The sequence below is a fragment of the Canis lupus genome, chromosome 31 (assembly GCF_011100685.1).
Source record: "Canis lupus familiaris isolate Mischka breed German Shepherd chromosome 31, alternate assembly UU_Cfam_GSD_1.0, whole genome shotgun sequence".
Taxonomy (NCBI): domain Eukaryota; kingdom Metazoa; phylum Chordata; class Mammalia; order Carnivora; family Canidae; genus Canis; species Canis lupus.
The window spans coordinates 22,627,116-22,643,295 of NC_049252.1; the positions used below are offsets into that span (position 1 = coordinate 22,627,116).

The following is a 16,180-nucleotide window of genomic DNA, read 5'->3' on the forward strand; positions in this document are numbered from 1 at the left end:
ACTAACTTTAAGGCTTACACTGTGCAGTATGGTAGCCTCAAGCTACCTAAGTGAACACTTGCAGTGTGGCTAGATCATATATAATCTGTAAGTGTAAGACATACATCAGATTTTGAAGACTTAGCACAGAAGAATGAAGAGAATGTAAACTATTTCATTAATAATTTTTATATTGATTACATGTTCAAATGATAATATTTTGGACATATTTGGTTGAAATATGTTTCTATTGGAGATGTCTTCAAAGAATGCTTAAGTTAATTAATAAATAATCTTTGGATGACTGCAGAATTTCTAAGTAAGAAACAGATACAAAACACTGGTTGGAATTGTAATTCATCCTTATTTTTCCAAGGTCTATAAATTAACAATGTATGAAAATTCCTCTGAAACATATATTTTTAAAATATTTTATTTATTTATTCATGAGAGACTCAGAGAGAGGCAGAGACATAGGCAGAGGGAGAAGTAGGCTCCCTGGGGGAACCCAATCCCAGGACCCCGGGATCATGCCTTGAGCTAAAGGCAGATGCCCAACCACTGAGCCTCCCTGGTGCCCCTGAAACATATTTTACTCATGTGTATACTTATATGTTGTACTTCAAATTATTCAAATGACATGATTTGTCTGTTTACGGAGAAAAAGGACAAAATAATTCTTGTTCTTTTTTCTCCAATCCTCCAGTTTTCTGTTGTTTCTGGAGAAAAAAAAAAAACATTGATACTTTAGTCAAAAAATATAATATAAATGGCACTCTGGAAAAGTAGAATTATGTGTACATAATAGTGAATGTGATTTTCTCTTTTTTATTAAAAAAGTTATAATTTATCAGGAAGGTAAATTGAATATGATATATATTTTGTATTGCTCAACATAACGATGGGTTAATTATATATATTTTTAAAGATTTTATTTATTTATTCGTGAGAGACACAGAGAAGGAGAGAGGCAGAGACACAGGCAGAGGGAGAAGCAGGCTACCTGCAGGGAGCCCGATGTGGGACTCGAACCCAGGATCACGCCCTGAGCTGAAGGCAGATGCTCAACCCCTGAGCCACCCAGGCACCCTGGCTAATTATATTTTAAAGATAAAGTTGAGGGATCCCTGGGTGGCGCAGCGGTTTGGCGCCTGCCTTTGTCCCAGGGCGCGATCCCGGAGACCGAGGATCGAATCCCACGTCGGGCTCCCGGTGCATGGAGCCTGCTTCTCCCTCTGCCTGTGTCTCTGCCTCTTTCCCTCTCTCACTGTGTGCCTATCATAAATAAAATAAAATAAAATTAAAAAAATAAAGATAAAGTTGAATGTTTTAAATTGATCACTTTCATGCATATTTATATTTGTGCATACTTTATACATACAGAGTATATAAACAGATCTTTAACCACAAGTTGTTAAATAAATAATGTAGAAAAGCAACAAATTAAATTAAAATTAAAATTGGGGTCTTTTTTTTCTGTGAAATGACTAAGTTACTTTATGCCCAGATTGGCAAAGGTAACTTATGTTCCTCAAATACTCTTAACATGTTTAAGTGCAAGAGTGGTACAATAAATGATTATGGAAATGCTTTGTTGTTAGGATTATTTACTTACAAATCCTTTTCATTTTTAGTCATGAGAAACCTAGGCAGGTTGGTGGCTACTGTGTTAGTCAGCTTCGGCTGCTATAACAAATACTACAGACTGGATGGTTGAAAATATAGAAATTTATTTCCTCACAGTTCTGGAGGATGGAAGTTTGAGATCAAGAAATTATCATGGTCTGTTTGTGGTGAGAGCCCCCATCCTAGTCTGTATTTTCATGGACTTCTGTTGGTTCCTGTGCACAGAAAGAGAGTGGAACTCTCTAGTGTCTCTTTTTATAAGGACATTAATCCTATTGGATTAGGGTCCCCCCACCATGAGCTCATTTAATCATGACTACTTCCCTATTCTGAATACAGCCACACTGGCAGTTAGGACTTTAACATACAAACTTTGGGAGGGGCATAGACATTCAGTCCGTAACAGGGTATTGAGTCAACACGCAGAAGTCATCAAAAGCCACTTGCCCATTTCAGTCTTCATTAGATGCAATAGCCAAGTCATGTGCACTTCATCTTAGAACAGTTACAAATCTTGTGAAAGCTTCAGCTGATTTAGTTCTAGGTTTTCCGTTAAAATGAAGGACTTCCTACACAGACAAAGCACACTCAGAATTTCTCTGCTGGCCACCTTCTTTCCTGTTGCTACAAAACTCTAAGCCCAGCCACTCCCTTTCTCTTACCAGAAGAAGGAGAATGCCATGATTGCTCACCTGTTAGGAAAGTCTCCAAGCCCTGCAGAGACCCGGTAGAGACTCCCCTGAATATCCTTCATTTAGTTTTGTTTTGTGATGGCTTAACTTCAAAAGAAAACCTGAAAATTGCCATGCAAGTTATGTTATAACAGATCTGAATTTACTCTTGAAATATAAGTCACTCCCCCAAAATAACTCAGTTCAAATGGTGAAATTAATTTTCCATGCCCAGATCTGCCAGCTAGCAAAAGATAAAAGAGCAATTATTTACACTAAAAGTAAGTATGATTTGGGGCTAGTCCATGACTTCAAATGCTATAGTTTTTCTTAACTTCTGCAGAAAATCTTATGAAAACAAGTTTAAAAAAACAATATGCTTTTCTATTACCTAAGGAGTTAGACGTAATAATAGTGGAGTGTAGCAAAAATGCTTTGGGGTATTATCCATAATAGCACAGCTCAACTAGCAGTGATATTGACTCAATATTGGTGAGGTAATTTTAAGAGCATTTCTGAGGATGTTTGCAAGGCAGGTCCTACCCAGCCACATCATAATTCTGATAAGACTATTAAAATAAGAAATGGATAGGAACCAAATGGACTGTGAGATATTCTGGTAATTGTTTATTCTCAGAATGGATTGAGTCTTCTTGGAGTCTCTGATATAATAGATATACTCTGTCCTAAAGAATGGCATTCCATTATTCAGTGTGATTTCTGAGAACTGGAGAGCTTTAGTTGTACCTTTAGGAGCTATTCCAGTATTCTATGAGGTCAGCTGTCTCTGGATGGCACAGGGGGTTGTCATGAGGCACTCCCATACTCTGGTTTATTGGCTATGCCATGTGCAATTCCCTGGCTGTGAAAAAAGGCATCCTATAAGCACCCCCTGATAAGAATGCTAGCTAAGGTTCTGCTCAGGAAAGGAAAATCCATATTTGAATAGTGTAGTGCCTGTCCTAATAAGGACAAACCACTGGCCTCCAAGGTGGAAGGGATCCAATCTATATTGGGGTGTTATGGGTTAAATTGTATCCCCGAAAGTTTAATGTGTTTAATTCCTATTACCTAGTATATCAGGATGTGTGTGATCTTTGGAAATAGGATCATTATAGATGTAATTAGTTGAATAGGGTCATACTTGAATAGGGTGAGCTCTTAATCCAATATGCCCAGTGTCCTTATAAAAAGGAGAAATTGGACATAGATACACGAAATGCAGAGAAAATTATGTGAAGATGAAGGCGGAAAGCAGTGAGTGCTTCTATAAGCTAAGAAACACCAAAGATTGCCCATAAAAGCACCAGGAGTTGGGAGAGAGTCTTGGAATAGATTTTTCCTCACAGCCCTCAGAAGGAACCAACCCTGCTGACATCTTGATCCCAGTCTTTTAGCCTCCAGAACTGTGAGACAATAAATTTCTGTTGGTTGAACTACTCAGTTTGAGGTACTTTGCTATAGTACCTTTAGCAAGCTAATATATCAGGGTCTTAGTGTTGGTTTCCTTTGCTGACGAGTAGGGCATTCAGAGGCAGGAGTAGCTTGACCTACTTTAGTGAGACTCCATGCTGTTGGGCTCTATCTTTGCCACTGTGACCGCTCTGGCCATCATGCAGTACTGCGGTGGTCAACGACAAGGACTGACAACGTGGCCAAGTCATTTTGTCTTTTAGGTTGTTTTAGTGCTTTTCCAGTGGTGGGCATTAGCATTTAATTCCCATTTAGTACTCACCCTCATAGGTCATCCACAGGCCTCTACCATAGACTTGCTTGTCTCTACTTTCCCAGTCCTTTGCTTCCCAGGTCCTTGACCTGACATCTGCACTATTGGCCACTGCAGGGAACTCTATGCCTGGTCTCACTTTGGGCTACTTTTCCTTGCACACAAAGTGAATCACTAAATATGCTGCTCATAGCTCTATTGGGAAGAATTTCTTTTTCTACTATTTTTCAAGGCTACCACTACATGTATCTGTAAGGCAGCTACCATCCATTTTTGGCTTGTACCCATGAACTGAGAAAGTCCATCTATAAACCAACTTAGACTTTTTCCTCGTCTTTCAGCTGGTTGTATGGGTCCCTTCATATGGCCATGCATGCAGGTCAAGGGAAGGACATTGGGTAACATGGCGGTTCTGAGCTACCTGCAGCCTATTCTACCCTGTTGGGACTCAATCCACATGTACTATTTTCATCTCATGATGGATTGCTGCTGGAATCCTCTGAATTTATGATGTGAGTCCAGCAGATTCAGCTCATCATGAGCATTTTTGAATACACAGATACTGGTATCCTACAGTTGAGTGTCCCATCTCTACTAGGACTCAGAGATATGCCAAAGGCCGTTTCTCAAACACTATAATTCCTACTATAGGTGGAATGGCCTTGTTTCAGGATCCCAGGAACCTATGTTGTGACTCTCCCCCTGGAGCTTATCACACGTTCCATATTGCATCTTCTCCTACCACCCATCCATACCTCCAACACCATAGGACTGCTTTAGTGTCCTTTTCTGCTCTGGGCCTAACTCAATGCTGGCAGCCTTCTTTGTTATGCAGGACATAACCTACAGAACCCAAAGAGGCCTGCCACACTTTATGCTTCCTTCTTTTGATAGAGGATGTAAGAGGCAGCAATTTGTTGTTTAATTTTAGTCTTGCACGTCCCTGATCATGGGACCTCCTAAGTGGCTCTGCTGAGCAATGAGTGAGCCATTCTCAAGTCCTGTTCTTACTGACTATTTTATCAGATTATATCTGGTACCATTTGTGTTAGTCCAAGAAGAAGCAGGTTCAAATGATTAAAAAAAAAAAAAAAAAAAAAAAACACCTGTGAGAAAAAATGGTGAGAAAGCAGGGACAGCCTGGGAGAGCCATCAGCACTCAGGTAATTCTGAACCTGAGTGAAGGAGAAGATAAGAATGTTGGATGAAAGCATCCTGGACCACTGTGCAATCTAGGAAGTCAGCAAAGCCACTGGGGTGTCCACAATGCACAGTTGCTCACTATAGAAGTTTTCTGCACCCCAGGTTTGGCACTGTCTTAGTATCATTGAAGAGCTTACTCACTTGCTGGCAACAACCTATGGGAAGCATGGTGTCCATTCAAACATGGTGGTAGATTTTGGAAAGCAGAAGCTGGAGCCTGGGTCACTTCTACCCCCTCTAGTTGGAGTTCTGCAACATGCACTCTCATGGCCACCAAAATACCCTCCCGCTTTTTTAAGGTGTGGAGCCTGACACAGGACTTGAACTCATGACCCTGACATCAAGACCTGTGATCAAGAGTCAGACACTTGACCAACTGAGCCACCCAGGCACCCCACAAAATACACTTATATAGGTTCCTCCTGGTGAATATCTTATGAAATTAACCTATATTTCAGTCTTGTAAAAATTGAACCTTAACCCAACATCAATAAAACATTTCTACTGAAGTTATTACAAAAGTTCATGGGCATGTGACTTTTGTAGTCTCACGTAGCACTGCCTTGAGAATTTCAGGATGGTTTAATGTTTTGCTGTTGCCATCTTGAAATTCTTAATACTTTTTGAACAAATGGGTTGCTATTTCAATTTTCATTAGATCCGGCAAATTATATAGCCAGACCTGTCAACCCTACGAGAGAAACGTAGTCCATCAGGAGTGAAAAACACTGGGGCTTTTTGGCTGAAATATTGTTTGTTCTCTTCAGAGATATTCCAGAAAGCTTTTTAGCAGCTGTTTCACTCCACTCTGAAAAGTTTCCCATTTTAAGAGACCAATCATCAGCTCACTTCTGTTGAGATATTTAATACTTAAATTTCCACTGGATTCTATACCCCTGTAAATGACTGTTGTTTATGAGAACGCAACTTCTGCTCTGTAGGTCCAACAAAACAGCTTGAATTCAGTAACCCGCATTATCATGCTCAATTATATAGCATTTTATTTCCTTTTATTAAGCCAAAGGGCAGTTTATGCTTAGGATAAACACATCTGGTTATGCCTACATAAATATTATATATCATGTAAAAAAATCTATAACTAGGGGAAAAAAGCCAACCAGATCTGTAGAAAAGACCCAGATGAATGTGGGGACATATTTTCATTTCCTGGGTTTGGTAATTTAGACTCTTGTTTCAGGTTGTCTTACAAAGACTAATCAGCACTTTTCCCACTGGTGATTAAGGGAGTTACAGTTAGCCAGTGGATCCTTTCCAGAATCTTAAGAGTTATTGGACAGTCATTGTCACATCAGATGGTTCGCCTCCACCTCCTCTAGCAAAGGGAGCAAAAAGGACTAACCCAAGTCCAGCTACAGACAATCTGCTCCAGAAAATCCCCTAATAGGGAAAATTCAGGCAATCATAACAATAATATTGTATATCCATGTCCTGCAGGCTAATTTTGTCTCCCCTTGGCCAAAAGAGGGTACTAAGAAGACAAAAGTAGCCTTGATGGCTTCAGCAGAGCTGGCCTGGCTCTAACAGTTGGGCCATGATGTTCTGATGAATATAAAGAATGTCACAGAACATATCAGACAAGGCCACTCTGTGACTGTGATGGGGCAAAGCGAAAACAAGGCTACTTGTTTTTATGGAATTTTATGGAATCATGTCTGACTGAGCACAGCCAAAACTCAAGACCATTGTCCAAATCACAAAATGACCAGACACCCTCCTCCTTTAGCTACTTGAGAGACTGGCATTTCTTTACCAATTGTAACTTTACCTTCATTCTCCTACCTTTACATAAAAAAATGTTGGGGTAACTTACTTTCTGACAGCACTTAATTCAGAGCAAAACTATGTTTTCTTGAAACTTCTCCAAAATCATGAAACATAAGCCCCCAATTCTACAACCCGCGTGACACGCTTTCATTGAGAGGTTCCATGACTCACCAGGCGTGTATTTCTCCCTCATAACCAATGCACCAGTAAACCCAGCTTTGACTACAGGTTGTTCCTGGTGGACTACAGCTAGAGGGCGCTGATAGTTCTGATCAGTTTTTAAATTTTGATGATATCTTTACTTGTAGGATAAACACAGAAATGTAAAGGCAAGAATTGTATCGATTTTATTTACATCGTATTCACAAGGGCTGTACAAAGCCTGATATTTTGTATTCTGTTAATAAATACTTGTTGAATGAATGGAGAAGAAAGTAAATCTGAGAATATAAAAAAATCAATATATTTGACTTGAAAAAGTTGAAAAAAAAAAGATTCTTTTTACTTTGTAAAACTCCATAAGCAAATTTCACCAAGCATGACAAGCATAGAATGAACGTCCTTATCTTATAAAGACCTACCTTAAAAACAGAGTCACAACAATGGGATATTATTTAGTCATAAAAAGGGAGGAAGTACTGATAATACACTATAGCATGAATGAAGCTTGAGATATAATTTATATACTTACTTATATTTGTATGATACACTCAATTATCTAAATGGGCAAATTATATGAATATAATTATATAAATTATATCTCCATAAAGCTCTTACCAAAAAAAAAAAAAAAGACCATCAATAGAGCATTTTCTACTTATTAGAGATGATACTCTTGAGATTTTTAATGACATGGAAACACACTATTAATACAATGCTATGCAGAATGGCAAGACACGGAAATAAATACACATTATTTTGTAAAATATATTTATACACACAAAATAAAAGGAAATGCCCTAAAAGGTTAATGCTATTTATATCTATGCTTCAAGTGATTTTTAGTTTTCATTGCATAGTTTTCATATTTTCCAAATATTCCATAATGAGAAGATATTACTTATAATCAGAACAATATTACAGAAATATTTGGCTAAAATACTATGATTTTTGTCTTGACATAGCTCTATTGCAAAATAGAGAAAAAAAAAAGCTTTGGTTTCTTTCAAGGTAACCAGGCCTCAGAGAGGACACAGGAAATATATACACATGAAAACGGTGTTTTTTGTTTTTTTTTTTTGTTGTTGTTGTTTTTGACACATAACGATCACTTTCTCAAGAGAATGGCCTGCCAGGAATTAACACTTTCTCATGACATTTAGTGATGATAATTAAGGCAAAATTACCCACAAAGTCAAAGGCAAAATTTTAATTTTTCATAACACATCATAAGAATAGTATGTCCTAAAGAAGGCAGCATTAAAATGCTTGTCATTCCATTTATGACTTCCCAGAAATGAAAGAAAAAGTCCTGATCTTAAAAAATCCAAACTCTTCTTTAAAACACTGTATAAGAAAATCTCAAGTGGTATATACAGATGCTAAATGTAAACTACATATGAGTTTTGTAGAGAGAATTTTGAAAGCTATAATGACGTGTAGAAGAAAGGGAAGATGAATTTATTAAAGAAGGTGAAGCTGGGGAAAAATGAGGTCTAGTATGAGAAAGAATATGAAAGGGGAGCAAGAATTTTGGTAAATAATTTAAAAAGTAATATTATGTTACAGGATGCAACTGGCTACTAATGTCCTCATCAGAAATATACATAGGAAATGAGCAGCACAGTCTGCCCTAAAGAAGCTTCATATTAGTTGGGGATACCAAACAAAGATTAAAAAATACATAAGGATGTTTCTGGAATAATACATGTCAATAGTAAATTCACATGACTATGCATAGACATTAAGAATACATAGCGAAAGAGTGGGAAGTAGCCCTGGCATTCAGCTCCTGCAAATCAGGTAGTTAGATTAGGAGTGTATCCTGGACATAAAGGACTTAAAGTCTCCTCCAAACCCAGAAATAGATTTTACTCTCAGAAGAGAATCTTAACTGACCAAGCTGTCTTAATTCATCAGTTCTCTTTTCAGAAGTCTTCTTAAGTACTTCTCCCTGTCTAGTCACCTCTGTTTCTGGTTCCCTGCTTCCCATCACTTGGTTTTGATTCTAATTCTGCCTAGAATCTCAGTTCGGTAGGTGTTATGGACTGAATGATTGTGTCCCCCTAAAATTCCTATGTTAAAGCCCTTGGACATGGGGCTTTCAGGAGGTAATCAGAGCAAGAATAGGTCAGGAGGGTGGGGGCTTCATGATGGGATTAGTGCCCTCATAAGAAGAGTCTGGAGAGCTTGCTTTATCTCTCTCTCTCTCTCTGTCTTTCTCTTTCTCTCTGCCATGTGAGGACACAGCCAGAAGGTGGCAACGTGGCAAGGCAGGATAAGAGTCTTCCCCAAACCCAATCATGCTGGTACCTTGGTCTCTGACTTTCTGCTTTCAGAACTGTGAGAAATCAATTTCTTTTGTGTAAGACACCTAGTATATGGTATTTTGTTATGGCAGCCCAAACTGACTTATACAATTGACTGTCTCCATTGCCCCTTAAAGAACTTATGTTTTAAGACATTTTAGGGACATCTGGGTGGCTCAGCAGTTGAGCATCTGCCTTTGGCTCAAGGCGTGATCCTGAGGTCCAGGATTGAGTCTCACATCGAGTCCCACATCTGGCTCCTTGTGGGGAGCTGGATTCTCCCTCTGCCTCTCTCTCTCTCTCTCTCTCTCTCTCTCTCTCTGTATCTTTTATGAATAAATAAATAAAATCTTTTAAAAAGACGTTTTAAGTAGTGGAACTTTGGTAGGAAAATAAAACAGTAAAAACTGTTACTCCTATGAAATAACCAATGTAATTAGTGTGTCTGTAGATTTTGTAAAATTCCACAACCAAAAGCAAGTGTGTGCCTTGGTCTCTCCTTATTAAGATATTTTATATAAATTTTCTATCCTAATCGCTTGAAACCAGTTTTAATCAATCATTTGATTCTCTTAAAAATAGGGATGAGGAATAGTATTTTCCTGTATGCTGTCCGCTTGTTTTCATTACGATAAAATAGGAACGACCTGAAGAAACAATGACTTTGCTATTTTTTCGTATCCAAAACATTAATTAGCATTACTTTTGAAAATCTGTCTTGGAAAAATATTTTCGTGTGTGTTATCACACTGCATTCATTTAAGCAGTCAGTATAAATCACTCTTTCTATATGATTTATTTGATCAGGCTTCATAAAACTGCCTTTTGTAGTAAATTAGTCTGGCAGGCACACGGGTAGATCACGTTCTTAGAACTTGATTCTTGCTCTGTTGTATTACTGACGTTTTTCAGCTGTGCTGATGTGCTTCTGGCAACGGATTCTGTGAACCTTTTCAGAGTGAAACCATGTTTGTCATGCTCCATGGTGAGGAACTTTAAGTCCTTACCCAAGCATGCATGCAGGAGCTGGAGGAGATATAATTTACTTCCTGAGAAGCTGGCTGTACCTATCAGAATGCTGGCAGTCCACCTGTCCTGGCATTTCACACAGGGCTCATTTTCCAAGCCCAAGAAATATAAACTGTTGTCTCTAATTAACAGTAGAGCATACCTATTATCCAAGTCCTGGATGAAATTATCCTGCTGCTTGGTCTGGCATAAAGCTTCTATCAAAGTCCTGGTGGAAAGAAAAGACATTTCCAGAAGGTAATTTAGAAGACAAGCTGTATGGCCATTTTTCTAAGTAATTTAAGTGAATCCTTTGGATCAAAATATCATGTTATGGCTGCATATTTCATTACAGTGCCTGAGTGTATAACATATCTACCTTCACTGGACTATATTCTAATGGCAGCTTTGGACTTCCTGGTAAAGCCACAGAGATCCAGGAACTGAATTCACCATAAGAGCTGAGAGAGTAAAAAAAAAAAGAAAAAAAAAAAGCTGAGAGAGTTATGATATGTCACATTTTCCTGTTCACTTTGGATTCTAGGCTGTGTAGTTAGAACTTGTCTTGATACTAAGCTAAGGTGTGGTATATTTGTTTTTCTCATTTTTTAAAAAGATTTTATTTATTCACGAGAGACACAGAGAGAGAGAGAATGAGAGAGAGAGAGAGAGAGAGAGAGGGGCAGAGACACAGGCAGAGAGAAGCAGGCTCCATGCCGGGAGCCCAATGTGGGACTCAATCCTGGGACTCCAGGACCACGCCCTGGGCCAAAGGCAGGCGCTAAACCCCTGAGCCACCCAGGGATCCCCCTGTTTTTCTCATTTTAATTCTGTTTTGTTCCTTTTCTGTGTTGCTATTTTTATTGTGTTCCTTTCCCTCAATAACTCTCTTCAAATTTTTATTTTTCTCTATAATGGAAAAGTAGAAATATGTGATAATTTGGTTTTAAAAATTAATGTTCAAAATAAGAACTGTATAAAGTTAAATTGATTCATTATATCCTAAAGGTTTAATCCCACAGATTCCTCTCAAGAAAAAGAGAATTCAGTACCCATCCATGCTGACGGTATAAGGTGGGCCACCCCAATCCTCCTCACACTGACAATAGAGCAGGCATTACCTGAGAATCTGCTGATAAGAGACAAAAAATGATTATGGCCTCCTTCTTTCTCTCAAAAGTATGTAACACTTCATGAAATCTAAAGGGAGTTATAACTGTCCAAAAACTGCCAACACAAGGGATTACTAGGTTGTACTCAAGTGTGCTCGAAGCTTTATCATACACCTTGATCCTATTTCTGTGGACTTATGAGTAGGGCATGGAAAATTCTGGCTTGCTATTTCATCTAAACTTTACATACTAAGATAGATTAAAGATTGCCAGGCTCACACATACTCTTTACAATATTATGAAATTTTAATATATTTGATATATTTAATTTTGGATAAAAAAGAAATAAAATGTCAGCTTCATGCAAAAAAAAAAGGAATTGAGCTAGGACTATTTTGTAAATTTGTAAATATAGACTTCCCCCTCCCCTTTTTCTTTTTTACCGATTTACAATGATTTGCCTCATTCAGTAGAGTTGGTCTAATAAAGATGTATTTTTACAGCTTGTCATCTTTATCTACTCATTTGACATTTTCCCCATATGTCCAAAATGCTGAAGGAGAAAGTATATGAATGATAGGTCAGAATTGTTTTTCTTGAACTCGGGGCAACACAACATGGGGCATCCCCATATTGACATTTTCATTAGCGTTGAGATTTGTAGAATATTCGATATAAAGCAAAGGGTGTGAGATTACTCAGAAGACCACAGGCTCATATGACCAAGAGCCACACTATGCACTTTTTCTCAACTGTACATCTCTATTCGGCCTTTTGCTTATGTTATCTTTGAACACTTACTCTCTGTGATGAATCCTATGGATGAATGTTGAGCCCTCTCAACAGAGGAGCTAGTTGCCAGGTGGTGAGATTTTTTTTAAATAGAAAGGCAGAGATTTTCTTTATAAAATTTTCTTTGTGATTGCCACAGGCCTTGATACTAGGTGTTTGGATTTCTTTTAAAATGTTGTTATTCGAGTGTAAAGCTATATTTAATTTCAGTTAGAAAAATGAACATGCCATTTCTAGTTCCCAACTGTTGTATGTGAATTTGAGATACATGGCACACCTGATTTTGAACCACACCTGAGTTTAATTTGTTTAAATTTTTGGGGGCGCCAAGTAGGGCATATTCCCAAAATACCATAGACATGAAAAGAACAAGTGGACCAAAATAAATGGTTGGAACTGAGGGTTCCCCTTGCTCTTGAGCTTGTCACTGAACAAGCCTGACAGCTTGCAGAAAGTTCTTGCTTAGAAGTGTAACATCTTGTGACCTCCCTGATAAAATTATCCTGTCTTATCCAGAAAGTTCACCTTCTTCCACTGAGCAGTCAATTTCAGGAGCTTGTAGAATATTAAAAGAGGAAAAGTGGACACCCTCTAGCCATTCCCACTCAGATTTGTAAACTGTAATGAGAAGACATGAAACAATCAGACAACATGTAGCGAGAGTTTTTACACAGAATGGTTCTGTTTCTGGAATTTATATAAAAACTAGATACAAAAGATACCATTGTAGAATTCTTAATAATTCATGAAATTTGCAAACAACGCCAAAATGCAATGATAAAAAAACAAGTACATGCATCATCTGGGGGAACTCCCTTCCCTACTTTTTCAATGAGATTACTTAGTTCCTGAATCCTATGTTCTGTTTTTTGGTTTTACTCTTGTTTTGCTGAAGCAAATAGCTTCTTGAAAAAAGATGCAGAGAAAGGAAGCAAACAAAGTTATTTCAAAAAGTATTTTGTGCTACTGAAAAATAGCTTCAATCTATACTTTCACTTAGTGATCTGATTGGATATTGAATCAGTTTGATAGACATTTTCAGTTCAAGTTTTGAATGCATCATGCTGTTGACTTCCAGTGCCCAATGTTACCTTTGGAAAGTCCTTTGCCATTATAGTTTCTCATCCTTTGTATATAACCTTATGTTAGGGTTCTGAAATTTTAGTCAATGCCTTCATGGGATTACTCTTTAACTTAATACACTTAGTTTTTTGATGACCTCTTTAAAATCTAGAGTTCTAAGTCCTTTGGTTCTGAAGAATTTTGTCATATTATTTTCTAATATTTCCTCTCCCCCCCCTTCTCCTTGTCTTGAATGGGACATTTGACTTCCTGGACTGATCATCTAATTTTCTGAGAAATTCCCTCAATTTTATTGTTCAATTATTATTTTTATTTTTGCCATCACATTCTTTGAATTTCCAGGAACCCTTTCTTTCTTTAACTTGTGCTTTTATACTGTTCCATATATTCAGTAGTAAGGTACTTCTATTCTCCTATCTCTAAGTGTCTTTCTATTTTCATTTGTCTTTTATAGCTGTATTTTGTGCAAATTTCTTAGTATACATGGGATAATAGAAAAGAACAACACTTGGAACTAATATAATATTGTATGTTAATTACACTACAATAAAAAGAAATGAAAGAACCAACTTTTGCCTTGGTTGCTATTGTTGATCTTTGCTATTATTATGTTTGGGGGACAATTAATTTTTGCTAACTTCTTTATCTTTCTTTAGTTTGTTTTTTCTGTTCTTTTTTCTAACATTTAGTAGAGATGTTTAGCTTATTAATTTTCAGACATTCAATTAAAAGTTATGCTTCTGGTGGTATGCAAAAAATAAAGAAACCTCAAATTGACTTCAAGTATATTGTCACTTTAATAAATAAATGCATAGGAAGTGTTTAATAAAATTTAATATCAATTCATGGATATAAAATAAAACAAGACAAAATGAAATTATAAACATTCTTAACTTCAAAAATCATATCTATAAGATATCATTCTGTAGATATTATAGTTAATGGTGAAATGTTCAAAGTATTTTCTTCAGAGCACTTGGATGGCTCATTCAGTTTACATTTGCTTTTGGCTCAGGTCATGATCTCAGGGTTGTGGGATCAGGTCTCTTTTCTGGCTCTGCACTTAGCTTGGAGTCTGGGATTCTCTCTCTCCCTCTCCCTCTGCTCCTCTCCCTGGTGTGTGCATTCTCTCTGTCTCTCTCTTAAATAAATAAATAAATAAATAAATAAATAAATAAATAAATAAATAAAATCTTTTTTAAAAAAGTATTCTTTTCAGATCAGCAAGAAAACTAGACTGACAACTAGCATTCCTATTCATACTATTCTAGACAAGCTGGTACAACAATAGCAACAAATGCCAATCATAACAAGTTAAAAATATATAAAGTTATTCATAGTTTATTCCCTATATTTAAATAAACTAAATGAATCAAATACTTAAATATCTAATCAAAAATATAAAAATCTGGAAAATCATGAGATAATTTCTTTATTTTTTTTTGAGATAATTTCTTTTTGATACCAGGGTGAAGGAGGTTTTCTTAAAACTATGTCAATGGCAACAAATAAATTAATAACTTCAACTGCACCACAATGAAAATCTTCTGAATGGTACATGCACACATACACACACAAGTTCATTAAAAATTGACCTAGCATTTTTGCCTCTGGGAATCTATCTTGTGGATATGCCTATACTCAACAAATGACATTATGATATTGTTTGTAATAGTCACATCTTGAAAATGTGCATTGAAATATAATTATTATTATTGAAAAGAATGAGAATACTCTCTGATAACATTATATCCAGGGTATATATACTGGATATATACTGCTAAGTTAATAAGCCAAGATGCGGAACAGCATATATGTATATTATAAAATATATAAATCATATAAAATATGTATATATATAAAACAAACCAATTTTGTGCAAGGAAAGGAAAAATCAAGAACCATGTATGTTGTTCTTCTTTATAATTGCGTAAAGAAACACTGAAAGAACACCGAAGAAAAAAATAAAAGTAGTTATCTATAGAAGGTGGAAATGAACAAGATGGGTGAAAGACTTCTTAAATTTGAACAATTAACAAATTGGAAAGAAATATTTTGCCAAACATGAAGATTTATTTTAAAGCTATGGTAATAAATACAGTATAGTCATAGAATGGAGATAGACACATAGACCAATAGAACAAGTAAGGAATTCAGAAACCCAGCTATGTACAGATAAATATTTGATGGTGGTAGTAGGGTAGGAAATGTTCAGATTCACTATGTTTCTATGTGCTTCCCCACATTTCTCTCACTCTGTCGCTTAGACTGAAGCTATGTGACTAGTTCTGATAAATAGGCTATAAGTAAAAGTGATATGTGTCACTTTCAAGCCCAGGAAGTTCTTGAAAGAGACAAATGAGAAGCCACTAAGGTAATGGTAACATTCAGTTTCTTGTTCTGGGTAGAAAGTATGAAGATTTTGAATGACTATGTTTCCTTAGAAGGTACATATACTATTTCATATATACTTTTGTATTAGAGTTCTCTAGAGAAACAGACCAGTAGGAGACATACATATATGATATACATTTATTATAAGGAATGGTTTACAGGATTATGGGGTCTGAGAAATCCAAGATCTGCAGTGAGCAAGCCAGAGACCTGGAAGAGCGGATGGCGTAAGTTCCAGTCTGTGTCTGGGTCAGGAAGCAGAACAGGACCCATGTCCCTGCTTGAAGACAGCCAGACAGAGACAATGAATTCTTCCTCACTCAAGTCTGTTTT

General features: G+C 36.8%; 2 long non-coding RNA genes across 4 annotated transcripts in view; one reads left to right on the forward strand and one right to left on the reverse strand.

The window, feature by feature from the left end:
* Positions 1 to 1,487: 1,487 nt before the first annotated feature.
* The window catches only part of LOC102151271, a 43,334-nt gene continuing 28,641 nt past the window's right edge, over positions 1,488 to 16,180 (reverse strand). For 2 of the 3 annotated variants that reach the window (XR_005382226.1, XR_005382223.1), the window contains 3 exons: positions 10,630 to 10,695; positions 2,298 to 2,398; positions 1,488 to 2,174 (listed from right to left, as the gene is read on the reverse strand). This is a non-coding gene — a long non-coding RNA (uncharacterized LOC102151271). The remainder of the gene's footprint in view (positions 2,175 to 2,297; positions 2,399 to 10,629; positions 10,696 to 16,180) is intronic. The other variant, XR_005382224.1, reaches the window with a different exon arrangement.
* LOC111093488 overlaps positions 10,506 to 16,180 on the forward strand; it is a 29,439-nt gene continuing 23,764 nt past the window's right edge. The window contains exon 1 of the long non-coding RNA XR_005382227.1: positions 10,506 to 10,724. This is a non-coding gene — a long non-coding RNA (uncharacterized LOC111093488). The remainder of the gene's footprint in view (positions 10,725 to 16,180) is intronic.